This window comes from Schistocerca gregaria, chromosome 6 (assembly GCF_023897955.1).
Source record: "Schistocerca gregaria isolate iqSchGreg1 chromosome 6, iqSchGreg1.2, whole genome shotgun sequence".
In the NCBI taxonomy this organism is placed as follows: Eukaryota; Metazoa; Arthropoda; class Insecta; order Orthoptera; family Acrididae; genus Schistocerca; species Schistocerca gregaria.
This window is the reverse complement of record NC_064925.1, coordinates 43,352,494-43,367,942: the sequence shown is the minus strand read 5'-3', so window position 1 is coordinate 43,367,942 and position 15,449 is coordinate 43,352,494.

Below are 15,449 nucleotides of genomic sequence, written 5' to 3'. Positions count from 1 at the left end.
TTCAGCTGAATATTCTTTTAGATATGACGATGTGTTACAAGCAACTGATACACTCCCACATCAGAGAATCCATAGCATACAGACACAGGCAGTCATTGTTTACTGTTTGTTCCTTGGTTTTTTGGATCTTATGGTAAACATTTCAGCAAAGGTTAAGGAAATGCACGACAGGAGGAAACATGCTGGCTGGTTAGCAGGTAAAGCTGCTTTGTCACAGTTTTAACATTTTTGTGGAACAATGTTGGTGTACAGGTAGTTCACGTCCCTCTCCCAAATGGAAGTTTGCAGGTGAAGGTGCTGCAGGTCTCTTGTCAAGCTGACTGAACATCATTTCTTCCTCTTAGAAATCCAGAAGCATCTTCTTTTAACAGTCACATATCTCTTAGTGTGATCACCAAAATACAAATGAAGACCATTAGTGCAGATTTCTATGAGGTATGTGATGACTGTCAACTCTGGAATCTTATCGTCTTAGAGGCTGTGTAATGAAGTGTGTTTTGGGATGAATTACATTGGTTCATCATTATTACAGCAACAATCCCTCACAATGTTTTATTTTCACTTCAATCTTCTCTTCACATTAGGCACCAGTAACATTACTTCCATTTGTCCCTCAAGAATATCCAACCAGTGCGTGTCACCACATGTATTTTCGAACACCAGCCTCCTCTGTTGTGCTTTGTCACTTGCCTCAGTGCAGGGTGAGGGTGAGCTTCTTGTAGGAACACAGTTCACTTTTACATCGCACTTCAGAGTAGACCGGGAACTGTCTCAGGCATGCCCGATGTGAACTGACTGGACACGGCCCGTGCTGCCTGAGTTGTTGTTGTTGTTCTGCTGGCAGAGGTCGCAGCCAAATTCTCACGTGCCCTCTAGTGGACGGGACTATTTGCAGCAACTACCATCCGTGGCACACCGTGCCGATGTGCGCCTCCCGCGAACTTTCCATTTTTGTGTGGTCACCTACTTTATTTTCCATGCAGACCAATGTCCCAAATTGCAGGTCACATTGTTCCCAAATTTGTGTGATTGTGGGTGAATGATGGTATGAACATTCCTGTCGATACACCCATTGTCTATTCTGTTCTCACCAGCTCTTTGCTATTTGTCAGTCTTCATACCCAGGGCTTACTCTGAAGCTTGTTAGCACTAAGGTTATTCAAAGGACCTATTACCAGCCATCACATAACCCACAGTTAGGAGGACCACATTTTTCTTACAGGTTCATACCCCTAGGAGGACTGGCTTCACTGCATCTATGGAGGCCCTCCTCCCCATGGAATGTAAGATTAGAGAAAGAAAATGAATGACACCCTCAGGCCTCGCAACCTAATACCATTGGGGTCGAAAAATCAAGAGTTGGCCAAGAGAGGCTGACAGGAGAGAAAGAGAGAGAGAGAGAGAGAGAGAGAGAGAGAGAGAGAGAGAGAGAGAGATGTATGCAAGTAAGCAGAAGCATTGTCATAGTCAGATGAGTATCTTTTGAAAGATTGTCTAAGGTTATTTGACACACGGAAGATAGATTCTCGCATTAAGGGTTAGACTCCACCTATTACTTAGATTTTTCTTTAATGGATTGTTGAGTAACTTCTTTTCCCACCAGTGCATAAAAAAATAAAGATTAACATCTAGAGTAACAGTGCTGCTATCCAATAGCATTAATTTTTACAACATGCAGACACTTTACAGAGACTTGTTACACGTTTCGTCCAATTAACATTGGAAGGTTTATGTTTTCCTTCTACAAGCAGGTTACTCCTTAGCTAAAAACAAACTACTTCACATGAAAGATTTTCCTTATTTTAATAATAGTTGAAATAGCTACACCATGTGCCATATGTGGTAATACAAAAGATGGTATTCATCATAACCAAATTGAAATCATTCAATAGAAATGTTACAATCTTTCTAAATTACATGTTTAATGTGTATCAATAGAAAAGCATCATACAGCAGTAACATTTCAAGTTGAGCACGAAGCTGGGGGACTTTACAGCTAATGAGTCACCACCAATTGAAATATTTTGAAACAAAATGTTTTGTCAATTGTAGCTCAAGAATGTTTGGATAACGACTGATTTCAACCAAGACAAAATTTATGTTTTTTACAAACCTAGGTTATAGAACACAGTAAACAACATTTTTAGGAGTTCCTCACATTTCCATAAATAAAGTTTAAATGACATTTAGAAGCTTTAACACAGTCTACACAATCTTAGGTAACAATTTTTTCATCTTCAGTTTACCAACTTTTAGTAACATTTGTTCTGTGTGAGGACACAGTCTTCAAATATTCCACAAAAGGAAACTTTTACCTGTACATTTATCATATTAGTGGCTGGTTTTGACCACCACACTGCTGTCAAGTGCCTGACAAGACATACCACCACAGAACAATTTAACTTTTACCATCTAGGAATGTCAAAAATGTATTAATGACAATCCAAATTTCAATTTTCATTAGCTGCCATTAGTTAAAACTACATGATTAGTGTATACTATGTCCCACATGATGTGTCACACATCATCAGTCTACATATGAAGCCATATATGCATAATAAGACACTTATGGAATACCTACTGAAGGGCATGAAGTAGCTGAAGATCTGTAAGGCAGCTTACTTTATAAAGATTCTGTCCTTTTACTTCAGAACAACATTGTATCATGTGCAAATCATAACAAATCTACTAGTAACATCAACATACAGAGTCAAGTTCTTGTTAGCTGTTTTAACTTCTGCCAAAGATACGAAGACAACATACAGGTCTATCAATAATAGATGACCCTGTGGCTGACTATAGTGTACATCCTAAATGCAAACAAAGAATGTCCTCTAGCTGAGTAAGAGTTTCTAGTAACTGAGGAATATTTTAAATATTTCATGTTACGGTACATGCAACCTAAATACTGAATTTTACATTAAGGGTAGAATACATTGTCTACATCAGTGCTTTACAATTTCCTGTAGTTCATAAATCTCCAAATACTGTAATGTATGTTGGAAAAACAAAATATGACATTGTCATGTAATTGAACTTCACAAAGCTCCAATTGCTGCAAATATTTGTACCAGAAATTTTACAATGCTTGCAAGAAATGACAAAGTAGGAGCATCAGTAATGGCAATACAAAATGCTTATGCTTGCTTTCAAAGGGACCAAATTTAAATGACTAATAGTTACAAATGTGAATAATGATTTCATTAACTACTTTGACAAATGCAAATTTGTACTACTAATTCAAGTTATCAGAACATAAACTTACATGAAATCTATTGTATTTTACACAAAACTTTTAAATACATATCATACGACTGTATGCGAGTGTGACCAAGTCTTATCAAAACAGTGAAGATGTCAACAGAAATGTTTAACTGAAGAAACTATGGCTTCTTGAGCTAATAATTCTTTCCTCAGACAGGTGAGAATAGTGAGAGGTTACTCTATTACAACTCTTTTCAGTCATTTACCATCCTCATAGTACCAGTATTGTGTAAAAACAAAACTGAAGAAAACTGAATAGAAGGGGTGCACATATTCTTGACGTATATATGCCATAACGAAAAACACAGTGTACCAACCCTAACTTGTATAAACACACAAAACTGCAACATCATAAGCAGCTCACTCGCTATAGCTAGTGAAGTCCAATATAATTAAATCATGTCAAGGAACATAAATGTATTACTGTATCTTATTTATGAAGTCTAATATTATGAAGAGGTGGCAATCTGTGGGTCTATCAATCTTAAACAAGTGGCCACCCGTAAGCATATACATAATCACATTAAACTGCCAGACAACACATACAATTAAGTGCTTTGTAATGTAAACATATATCAACCTTTTTATTAGTCCACTTACGACAAGAAGTGGGTTTCTAACAGTAACAGGAACTCAGTATTTCAGATCATATTAAGAGTGTGTCTAATATTTCTATATGCACAGTTGTTCACTTCAAAGTAAACCATTTGCAACTGAATTACAGCAGTGTGCACAAATATATATTTTCAGGAAAATATATCATAAAAAGCCTACAACTTTGTGTGTAAGCTCTCCTAGAGAGATTAAAAAGCACAGGAGTAACCATACATTGTGTAGCTGCTCATGAAGATCAGAACATATTTTTCTACTAAGTATGTATGTCTACAAACTACCATGTCATGTACTTAATATAACCTATTTAATAGCATGACAGGAATGAGATTCATATCACATTACGATTATTTCTATGTTCTTAAGGCTTCAACAGTATGCAATGAAAACCTTGTATAATGAAAAGGCTAAAGGACACAAAGCAGGAATGTAAACAATTTGTAGCTTTAAGTATTAATTTTAAAATCATGCAACAGAATTCTAAGGGAAGTGAAGTGTGGTAACCTCACATTGGTAATATAGTTTTCATAAACCTAGATTTATTGTAGCTGAAGCAAACCTTTAATATGTTATGGAAGGCCACAAACAAACTAAGGGAAAATGATTGCTATTGGGTTTCTAATTGCTATTATTGCTTCCAATGACTAAACTTCCTATTATTTGGAGCTGTTTTACACACTGCAGTTTCTTTGATTATAAATTCAAACCTTTCCAAAATTCTTAATAGCAGACAATTAAAATGTCATTTGAAAACTAACATAAGTTCAATGTTTGTTGGAAGCAGCTAAGTGCTCTCATTATGGAACACTGGATGAATATTGTGTGTGTTTTTTGTGCATCTATCTGTACTGGCCGAAGACATGCACACAATTTCTTTATACTTTTCTTCCTATGTTTAACCACTGATTCAAGATCATACCTCTGACTGACTACATTCTGACAACAGTTTCATTTTCAGTAGTTTTGTAAATATTGACTGCATTTTAAAAAGGAATATTTCTGTTAACCCAGAACACTGTCAGATAAGCAATATGAAACTGGTACTGCAGGCCATGAAGTTTTTCTTTCAGTAATAGCAATGGAATATGGTTTGGGGGAAAAAATGCCTTCTGTCCTGTGTCTGTCCTCTGATTTCTGATAATCATCTGCCAGCTAGTTTGAATGGTGTTTTGTACAAATGTTTGCAGATGACAGCAGTATTCTAATGAAATATGTGTTATGAGGACCAGTGGCACATCTGAATTATAGCCTCCTTGAGCTGTGCTCCTGGCACCATGAGAATCAAAGGAGAGCAAGGTGGAATCAAGTGATGGAGGCCAGTTTCTGGACCAATAGCAAATGTAATTATCTGCGGTGAGTAACATTAAAATGATGAAGCCTGATAAGGCTAGCAACATATGTGAATATTCTAAGCTGTTTGGAATATCCTCCCTTGTTAATTGTCCCACTAGAATAACAAAAGAATCTTCCTCATCAATAGATCATGTAGCTACAGATATTGATAGGATAAAAATGTCATTGTCCAAAACCTGGGCCTATCACACCACCTCTGCCAGATCTTAGAAAGTAACATTCATGTAGAAACTCTTCCTGAACTGTGTACATACAATAGAATGTTTTCCAAATCAGCCCTGTATGAGTTTCAATCCCAGCTAGAATATGAAGATTGGAAGGAAGTCTATGCAAAAACCAATGCAAATCAAATTCATCATGTTTATGTCTATTTTTAAACTCAGATTTGAAGCAATGTTTACCAAAACTATCAAACTAAAACTATGAAGAGAAATCAATGGGTAACTACACATATCAAAAAATCCTCAAACTCCTATCTCAACTCAGTAAAAAATAATCTAACTCAGAGGTTCTGCAATTCTACAAAAAGTACAGGAAAATATACAGAAAGGTGCTGCCAGCTGCAAAAAACTTTCAAACAACAAAATATTACTTAAAGCTGGAAATAAGATAAGCAGCCTGGAACATCACCAAACAGGAAACATTTAACTCTGCTAAAAAGGACCTCAATTGACATATTAAAAACAAAGAGGTACCAGGAGGCAACCCTCAGAAATTAGCTGATTTTGTAAACTCTTTCAGTAATATTGCAAAAAAATTACAGCAGAAATTTCCATATACGTATGGTTTACTTACTCAGAACCAGCCAACAAACAATGGTGTTCTTGCCAACTACAGAAAGGGAAGTGGCACTAGTAGTACAACTAAAAAATAAAACTTCAGTAGGACTTTATGAAATACCAGTCTGCATAATTATAGAATGCATAGACTCCATAAAGGGCCAATTAACAGACATAATTAATCTTTCGAATCTGGATACTTTCCGGAGTACCTAAAACAAGCAGAAGTTATACCTATCCTTAAAAATGAAGATGTTGAAAATTTAGAGAACTGCAGGCCGATTTCTATACTGTATCATTTCCAAGATAATAGAAGTACTAGTCAAAAAGAGGCTGCTAAATTACCTGAGTAAATGTAACCTTTCTAATGACCAATTTGGTTATACTCCAAGAAGAGGCACACTATCTGCTATAGCACACTTCACTAAAGTAATTTTAGAAGCACTGGACAAAGGTGAAATGGAAGTGGTATCTTTTTAGACTTGTTTAAGGCCTTTGATACAGTCAACCACAAAATCTTACTTCATAAATTAGGTCAAATAGGAATAAGAGGTGTGACAAAGAAGTGGTTCAAATCATACTTGGAAAAGAGTACAGCAAGTTGAGATACAACAAGTTTCAAAAAATTCCCTTGTAAAACACCTGTGACCCAGAACATGTGAATATAAGAGTCACACAGGTAAGTGTATAAGGCCCAATATTTTATCTTATATACCTTAACGACTTCTCATAAAGTATCAGATATGGAGAAAAAATAGTTTTTGCTGATGACAGCAACATAGTAATAACAGGTGAAAAACACTCAACTGTCAGGAAGAGCAAACAAGGCTCAATGATGTCCACAACTGGTCATTAAAGAATAAAGTAACCCTAAATGTAAAGAAAACTATGTTAATTTCCAATTAAACAAAAAACACAATGCCACTAGAATAAAGGTTATTAATGATGAATTAGAATGTGTAAGAAGTACCAAATTCTTAGGGATGAATGTAGACAGCCAATTGAAATGTACAAGCCATGTCAACATTTTGGCAAAGAAATTATCCACAGCATGCTATGCTCCTAGAATCCTCGCACCAGTATGCAATACCTGTCTTAAAATAACATATTACAAATATCTACACTCAGCCCTCAGCTATGAGATCATGTTTTGGGAAACAAGTGCCAGTAACATAGAAACTGTATTCCAAGTACAAAAAAGAGCCGTAAGGATAACAAACAGCAACAACAGGAGCCTCTGTCTAGAATTATTTAGAAAGCTAGGCATTCTAACAGTTTCTTGGGACTATCTTTGAGAACTATGTTCATTAAGAAAAATCTCAACATGTACATCACAAACAGCCTAATACATGACCATGAAGAGTTAGTCAACACCTCCATCTAGATAGAACAATGCAAAGACACAAAAAGTATATTTTATAATTATATGAAACTGTATAACAAATTACCACAGTAAATTGAAGAAATGAATTAGCCCTCATTTTCAGACAAAAGCTTAAAACCACCTTAGTAAGTAAAAGTTGTTATACTGTGAAAGAACATTTAACATAGATGTAGATTAGCAACATATTACATTGTCACCAAAATATTATGTAATTATAAATGTGTGTATGACTAGTTATAAAAATGCAGGGCTTTCAACTAGCCAACAACTTGCAAGCCTTCACTCAGATCTGCTGGATGACTCATCTCGGAATGAGGCTTCATGGTCGCCACTGCAATTTATGCAGGAGGGAGGAGAAGGCAGGTAATCACTCACTAGCATCCCTACCACAAGTAACATTTGGCTGTGTTGCAACCCGAGTGTGGTTGTTACAGTAGCAGTGGTAACAGCTCGTCAGGCTTCAAATATGTGTGCATGACTGTCAGAGATAGAACAAGTTATGAAGTCATCAGAGGCACTACTCTCTCAGAAGTGAGAGATTGTATGAACTAACATTGCATCAACCTGTTTCATTATCCAATGGACTGCAATGACACTGATCAGAAAGGTACATTTGGATTTGTCCATTCTGACCATCAAGCAGCCTGGTGTAAATACCATCGCATGAATTCAGGATACGATGGGCCTTACCACTAACATGATAGCTTTTGAGGAGTGAAGCTGCAAGCAGTTGTTGGGCATGAGGACCACACTTGGTCTCGAAAAGCAAAGTGCAATTACATAAATGAGAGCAGGATTTCACAGGGCCGGCAATTGTGTCAACACCTTTCTGAATAATAAATGGATTAACTGTAGCAAAGAAATGACAATGTCCAGTATATGGTATGAGGAACCAATGTGCAAGCTGGAAGAGTCTGAATGTTTCGCCTTATTCCCATTACATTTAGTGGACACAGATTTGAATTGGCTCATTGTGACAGAATCTCCAAAGGCATAGCATGTTCGTTCCTGCTGAGGGACCCTTCCTCAGAGGGGAGCTCACACTCATTAGGCGATCGATCACATCTCCCAAACTTCTGACAGAGGGACTGAACGGCAATTTGGGAGGGTTACAGCTCAAACTACGACCCCTCCCTCGACCTGGCCTGTACCATGTATGTGGGAACCCTACCTGCAGACCTGAGGATGGTCATTACGCATTACCCCGTCACATGGTACACTTGGGCTGGCCTTCAGAACTGCACAGGGATGAAGAGGAAACAAAGCCAAACCTCAAACACCAAAGAAACTATTCTGTGTGCTGAAGTTCTAGCACCTCAACGTCATTCACAAGAAGTGTGACATGTTCCAAAGGGAGGATAGACATGCAGCACAGAAGTGCTAAGGTGCTACAATGGCAGAGGTCCCATGGTAGCCAAGCCAAAACTCATTGAAAGGTGACGAGGGACTTGGGAGGTTGAGTTTTTTGGGATTGATTTATTATTACTAACCATTTTTCATAACCTGTCTCATTGGTCGCAGTGCCTAATGAAAAAGCAGCAACATTGGTACAAGCAGTAATTAACAACAGGGTACTTAAAGGTACCAGAAATAACAAATTAAGGGGGTCATCCATATCTTGGATTTATAGAAGGAATTTAAGCTGTAATGTGGGAAGAAATTCAGGTCAAGTCATCTACATTGTCAAGCTAGTAGGATCATGTTAAGGGTGCATGAAGCAATAGGGAGTATGCTATAATACCATATAGCACACACATACCAATTGTGATGTCTGTTCAAGTTATCTTTGTGTACAAATCAAAAATGCAAAACTACAGGATTTTAGCCATATGATGAGGTATATGGTCGTAACATGCATTCAATTATTGACATAGGAAAACATGATGAGAAGGACAATAGGTTAACACATTTGTGAGGGTGGCAAGAGGAGAATTGAGAAGGTTGTTTAAGGCAAAGACTGGCACTATACAAACAAGAGGGAGCAGTGACTCACAGGGAAAGATCACCTTAGGACAAGGATGGCCACTGTGAAATCTATTGACCTTCCACACTGCAAATAGTATTACACTACTTTTTATGCAGTGTCAAGGCCAATATCAGATTGTAAAACTGTCACCAGTGACTTTCAAAATGCAGTTGTCTACGAGAATTCTGCATGTGGAAATATGAAACTTGTCACAAGTCCTTAGATTAACCCAAAAATTTGAGGTCTGAGCCAGAAAGAAAGTGGGAAACAAGTGATTAGTAGCGAGCAAGAAGTTTTAAGTGAAATGGTTATAGTAGGTCTACACGGGAAGACCTAGGATGTAAGGGAGTTTTCTTTGTATGTTTGGTACAAGGAAGATTACCTGCTGTGCAAAAAAGTGGAGCTCTGTCCTCAGATTAGCTATGCCAGGAGAGAAGATAAATCCAGTCTTAAGTGGACTATGGCTTGTCATACAACAATGTTGACAGTGAGCACTGTTCACCAAGCACATCAACATTTTTTATCAATGGGTGATACAGGTGTTATTTAATGCATGGTATACATAGAATGAGGTAACATGGTTAGAAGAAGCCCTCAGTAATTTTGAACTGATGGTATGTCATCACAGAATGTTTGAAGGAATTGCCAGGGTGTGTAGGAGGAAACATGGGAGGATTTGGGGGACGAGGTGACAGGCTTTGGGGAATATACCACATACCAGAAGTAGAGGTGGGATCACTGTGCTAGGATGACATGTGTAAAGTGGGACAGCTGATGAGGGTGACTGAACGATATAGTAGAAGTAATAAAACAATGGGTAGAATAAGGGAGGCAATAAGTGAGTGCTACAGCACAAAAACTCATGTTTGCAGAAGGATATGCTCTTACTGCACTAGCTGAATTGGAAGTGTTTATTACACAAAACTGCAGAAGAAATGGTGAATCTTAACTGAAGCAGAAAATTGAATAAAGACTTTATAATTTAGTTGTTACTATCCTTGGAGGACAGCATGAGGGGGGGAGGGGGTAAGAGAGAGAGAGAGAGAGAGAGAGAGAGAGAGAGAGAGAGAGAGAGAGAGAGAGAGAGAGAGAGAGAGAAACCATAGTTTCTATTTTTATTCTCTATTTGGACTTAAGCTAGGTCCCACACATCCATTTCACTTATCCCAGTCATAAATAAAAATGTATAAGGCAAAGTAAAAGATTTCTGGTATAATTTGAGGACCAGAAAAATGTGTTTGAACTTCCAGTGCACCTCTTTGATAATTCTACTTTTTAGGGCCTTATATACTTGCATTGCAAAACCAAATCCACTTTTCTATATAGTTTAGAATATCCTCTTTCTAATGACCATATTTTAGAAGAGTTTGGAGAAAACACTTTCTTGAAAAATTTGACTAAAAATACCCATATTTAACACTTTTGAAAAATCGCCAACTTCACCCCAGATTTGTGAAATAATGGAAAGCAATAGGAGAATGAAATTTTATATTCTAAGACCTTGTGTTGGTGAGTTATGGTATGCAAAGTTTCATGTACATCCCACAATTACTTTTGGAGATATAAAAAACTAAAATTCGCATTTTGAAACATGCTACCTTTCGCCCAACTTTGCTTCAAATTACCTATATGAAAATTGCTCAAATCCTTTTATTATTTTACTTCAAAGAGCTCTAAAAGTTGTGTAAGATGCCAAGTTTTGTTTCCTTGATGCAAATACATACAGAGATATCTCATCTCAAAGTTGCTGAAAATTCAAGGACACACTATAGAAAGCTGTGCTATGGTCTTAAACAAGTGACCATCTCTGAAAGTATTGAATTTCTGAAACAAACTTTGCCAGTGTTCATTGAGAACATGAGTGAATGTTCATACAAAATTCCATCAAAATCCATGAGGGTCATGTGGGAGCCTCTAGACCACTTTGCATGGAATGACCCTATGAGTAGTGTTTAAGGGAACATGGTGGAGAAAGTAATCCTTAAAAAGCTGACTGGAGCCATTTGTGGCAGCCAACAGGATCAGTCATTTTAGTGTAATGATGTCCTAACTATGATGATCCAAGAGGCCAAGTCTTGTCAAGGAGGAGGGCACTGAAGCACAGTAATCATATACTGTCTTCCAAAACACGCAGAATAAGAAGTAGATCACAATTGAGCCTGCCACTGGTGAACTCTTATGTTATGCCTTTCATAACAGCCGTTGTGTATGTGATGTGAGCTGGTCAGGCACAGTGTTGGAATAGTTGACATAGCAGCATGTAACCTGAAATAAGAGACATCATAACAGATATCCTTCCCACCCCTCCGGAAGTAGTTGTCCATAACTGCACAACCTACAAAGAATTCTTATCACCCCTTGACACTTCTATTCCCCATCACCTCTCCATAGGGGTATTATCTCCATGCAAGAACTAGGTGCATAGCCTGTCCAATCCATCAAAACCATGTTTCTAGGTCTGTCACAGGATTATCCCAACCTAGGATGTAGGTTGCAGTAAGTACTGGGAGATGAAGCTTGCACAGGATAGAGTAGCATGGAGAGCTGCATCAAACCAGTCTCAGGATTGAAGACAACAGAGGAAAGGCTACATGTGAAAACAGCTTTATCAGACAAAGACAGACTATGATTTACTGAGGACTAATAATGAATTTTAAGTATCTCCAGGTCCACACATATTTCCCAAAGATACACAGAGCATCATGGATATCTCAGAATTATATATTGGGGAAGATCTGTTTGAGTATATTAGCAATGAAACCAATCAGTGTTACAGTCAAAATTGCAGTAGAAGGGAACTGGATTAAAAAATGCTACATTTGTCAACATTATGGGATCCGAACTTATAAAATGGTTTGGGTTTGCTATCCTTAAGGGAATTTTGGAAACAAGGATCTATGATTACTGATCAACAAATCCCTTGATAGACACCGATATTTCGCAGAACAATGTCTGCAACCAATTCAGACAAATATTCTTACATTTTTTCTGACAAACCAGATAATGCCAACCGGCTTTTCAAAGTGCAATTTGCAATTGATTGTTTTTCCAAAAAGTTTAAAGAAATGAAACCATGGCGTGGACAGTTAAATTTTACAATACATTGAAAATTACCGAATAAGGCATACTCAGTTGGATGCTGTGTGATTTGAGTACGGGACACATTTCTTCATTCAAGATTTAACTCTCCACTGAAGATCCACCGGATAAAATGAACTTGCAAGACGTGAATATCCAGTGACAAAGTGAAATGACACAAAAGTAGTTCCACTGTTGAACTCAGGAATAAGCTGGCACCCCTACACGGGGTAGGATTTGTGGTGACATGACAGTTTCAACACATAGGTGACAATTAAAATTAGGAGTTGAACAAATTATTGGGAGACCTGCAATCAAATAATGCTGGAGGCACACAAAGTAATTTTTGAAGTCCTAAAACCCCTAGTGGAGGAGGGGGTGAAGCAGGTGGGGAGGGGAATTTTACTTTTGGAACACAGAATTTTATGAAAGTCAATTACATATTGTGATAAACCAGAAAAGAAAATTTAAGTATTCGGCCTCTGGTTCTACAGAGGAATGATGAAAATTCAGTGGACTGATGTAAGAAATGAAGAGTTTCACCACAGGAACAGTGGCAAGAAGGGACAAAATGGAACGGCATGCGTAAAGAGGCCAACAAGTAACTTCCACCATACTTCAGGGAGCTACAGAGGTAATAATTTCAGGAGATGGCAGAAATTGGAATGTGTCCAGAAAATAACTGGGTGTGTTACACTATGAGGTGAAGTAGTTGGGATAGAGGAGTTCACAGTGGGCCAAATCAAACTAGTCAGGAGACTGCTAAAACATCAGCATTTCTCATGAACTCTTCTGGATCATGTACAACAAATTTGATAAGAGAAAACTTTTACTGTAAATTTTTACCTTGAATATCTAAAATCTTATTCAGCTGTCTAAAATATGATCAAGGGAGAGTACCACATTTATATGGGATACTATTATATAATATATTGCCTTATGTGTAATTCTCTCATAGTCACTTCACTTAGATTACATTCCATTACACTTTTTGCTCATCTTATGATCTCTCAAAGACACTATCCACTGTGTTCAACTGCTCTTCCAAGTTATTTGCCATCTTACAATTCACAGACGAGGTTTTCCTTTTATCTTTTTCAACTTCTTTGTTCAAAGTACAGACAATAGAGTTGTTAAGCTCCAGTCCTCTCTCCATTAACACTATTCCCCTTATGCGTCTTTCAGCACTGAACTGTGTGGCATCCATACAATTTGTGAACAACTTCTCTCCATTCACCAGGCAGACCTGACAGCAGTGTGTCCTCCAAATGGATCTGGTAGCCCATATTTCATTCCAGCCATAATGACAACTGAACTTCAGATTAAAATGTGTGCCTGGTGCATCTTGTGGGCAATTCGAATGTGTACAACATCGTAGTTTCACAATTGTAAAGAACCCCTACTGCACGATATCTGTCACCTAAATCTCTCCTTGGTTTCCTCCACTTCCATTAGATTACCACTCCTTGACATCCACCCTGCCACTTCATCATGTGTTGGATGTTATGTATCTGAAATAATTTACATTTTTATTTTTATCATAACTAAAGTAACAGTACAGTACTAAAAAGTACCATTACGCAGAATGTGCTTTTGTCTTACAGCAAATGACAGCAGTGTTTTGGACCAGGCGACACAAAGCTGCTGGCATTAGAACGAGCAAACATGGCCGTCCGCAGATCCGGTGCATGAAATGCTGGCTAGGCAGTTACATTATACTAATTTACATCTGTTGATTGTAAACAACTGATAGATATTCTGAGTTATGTCATAGTGTTTACAAAAATTACTACTCAGATTGCGAAAGAGGAATATCAAGAAATTTCGCCAAAATATTACGTTGAATTACGTCAATTGAGGCATTACATTGAATTCTGCAGCTGGAGTGAAATTAATAATGTAAGAATGATATTTCTGTTAATATTGATATTTACAACTATAGTTTCCTACGGTTGTTGCAAGGAAGATTGATATTTACCTGCAGTATTCTCTAATTGCTTTCCATCGAACATAGCTCGTACAGAAGCACTACCTTCTCGAAATTATAGAGATTCCCTTTACCTTATTTCCGCGATAATCTGCAGTACTATTCTTCTTTGGGAGCCATAGTAGTACCACCAACTGCCGCGCAATTAGCATTAACAGTGACTATCAGTGCCACAACAAAGGAATTGGATGTAAACTATCGAAGGACAACAGGCTGAACACAGGAACGAGCAGCATATGTTGGATCGAAATAAGTCAGTGACTTATTTGGTTTCACCAACATACAGTGTAAAATGCACTACTTTTTCTACCATTTGTAGAAGTACGACTTGTTTCATTTCAACACCGAACGATACGCTGCACTAAAATGACTATTCAGTGAAAAAAAAAACGAAAATTGACTATTTGCGATTCAGTCTCTTGCCTCGCTCTTTTCGGTCAAAAATCCATCATCTTAAACTTACAAGGTACATCCTGGGAGATGATGTAACAGGCTTTACTGATTTTGAAAGTTTCAGTGAGGTGACCAGAGAGGTCTTCAAAACTGTCACATTCAAAAACGAGAATCTTACCAAGATTAATGGAACGACAATTTAAATCTGAAGGACAGAAAGAATGTCCTCAAGATCGAGTCAATGGTTTATAATTTCCTTAAAGGGTTATCTGAGTGCTTTGGCGTTATCTGCGGGAACGAATTGGTCAGGCAACGTTACGTTACTGGACCTCCGATTCAAACAAGGATTTTCAGCATGAAGGCTATTACAGATAAGTAAGCGTTGGTTGTTCAACAAGAACACAGCTCATTTCTGAACCATTTACCACTAATGCCAGAACAACCTGGAAAGAGTTTGGTGAAACCAAGGAAGGCACCACGTGCAAAATGCGGCAATTTAAAGACTTTGATAAATATTTAGCGGAGGGATATTTGCCTAGAAACAGCGATCCCGTGAACTGGTGAGAAACAAGAAAATTACAGTGGCCGACGCTGTATCAATTTGTTCCAAGGGCGTTATGCATCAGAGCAACA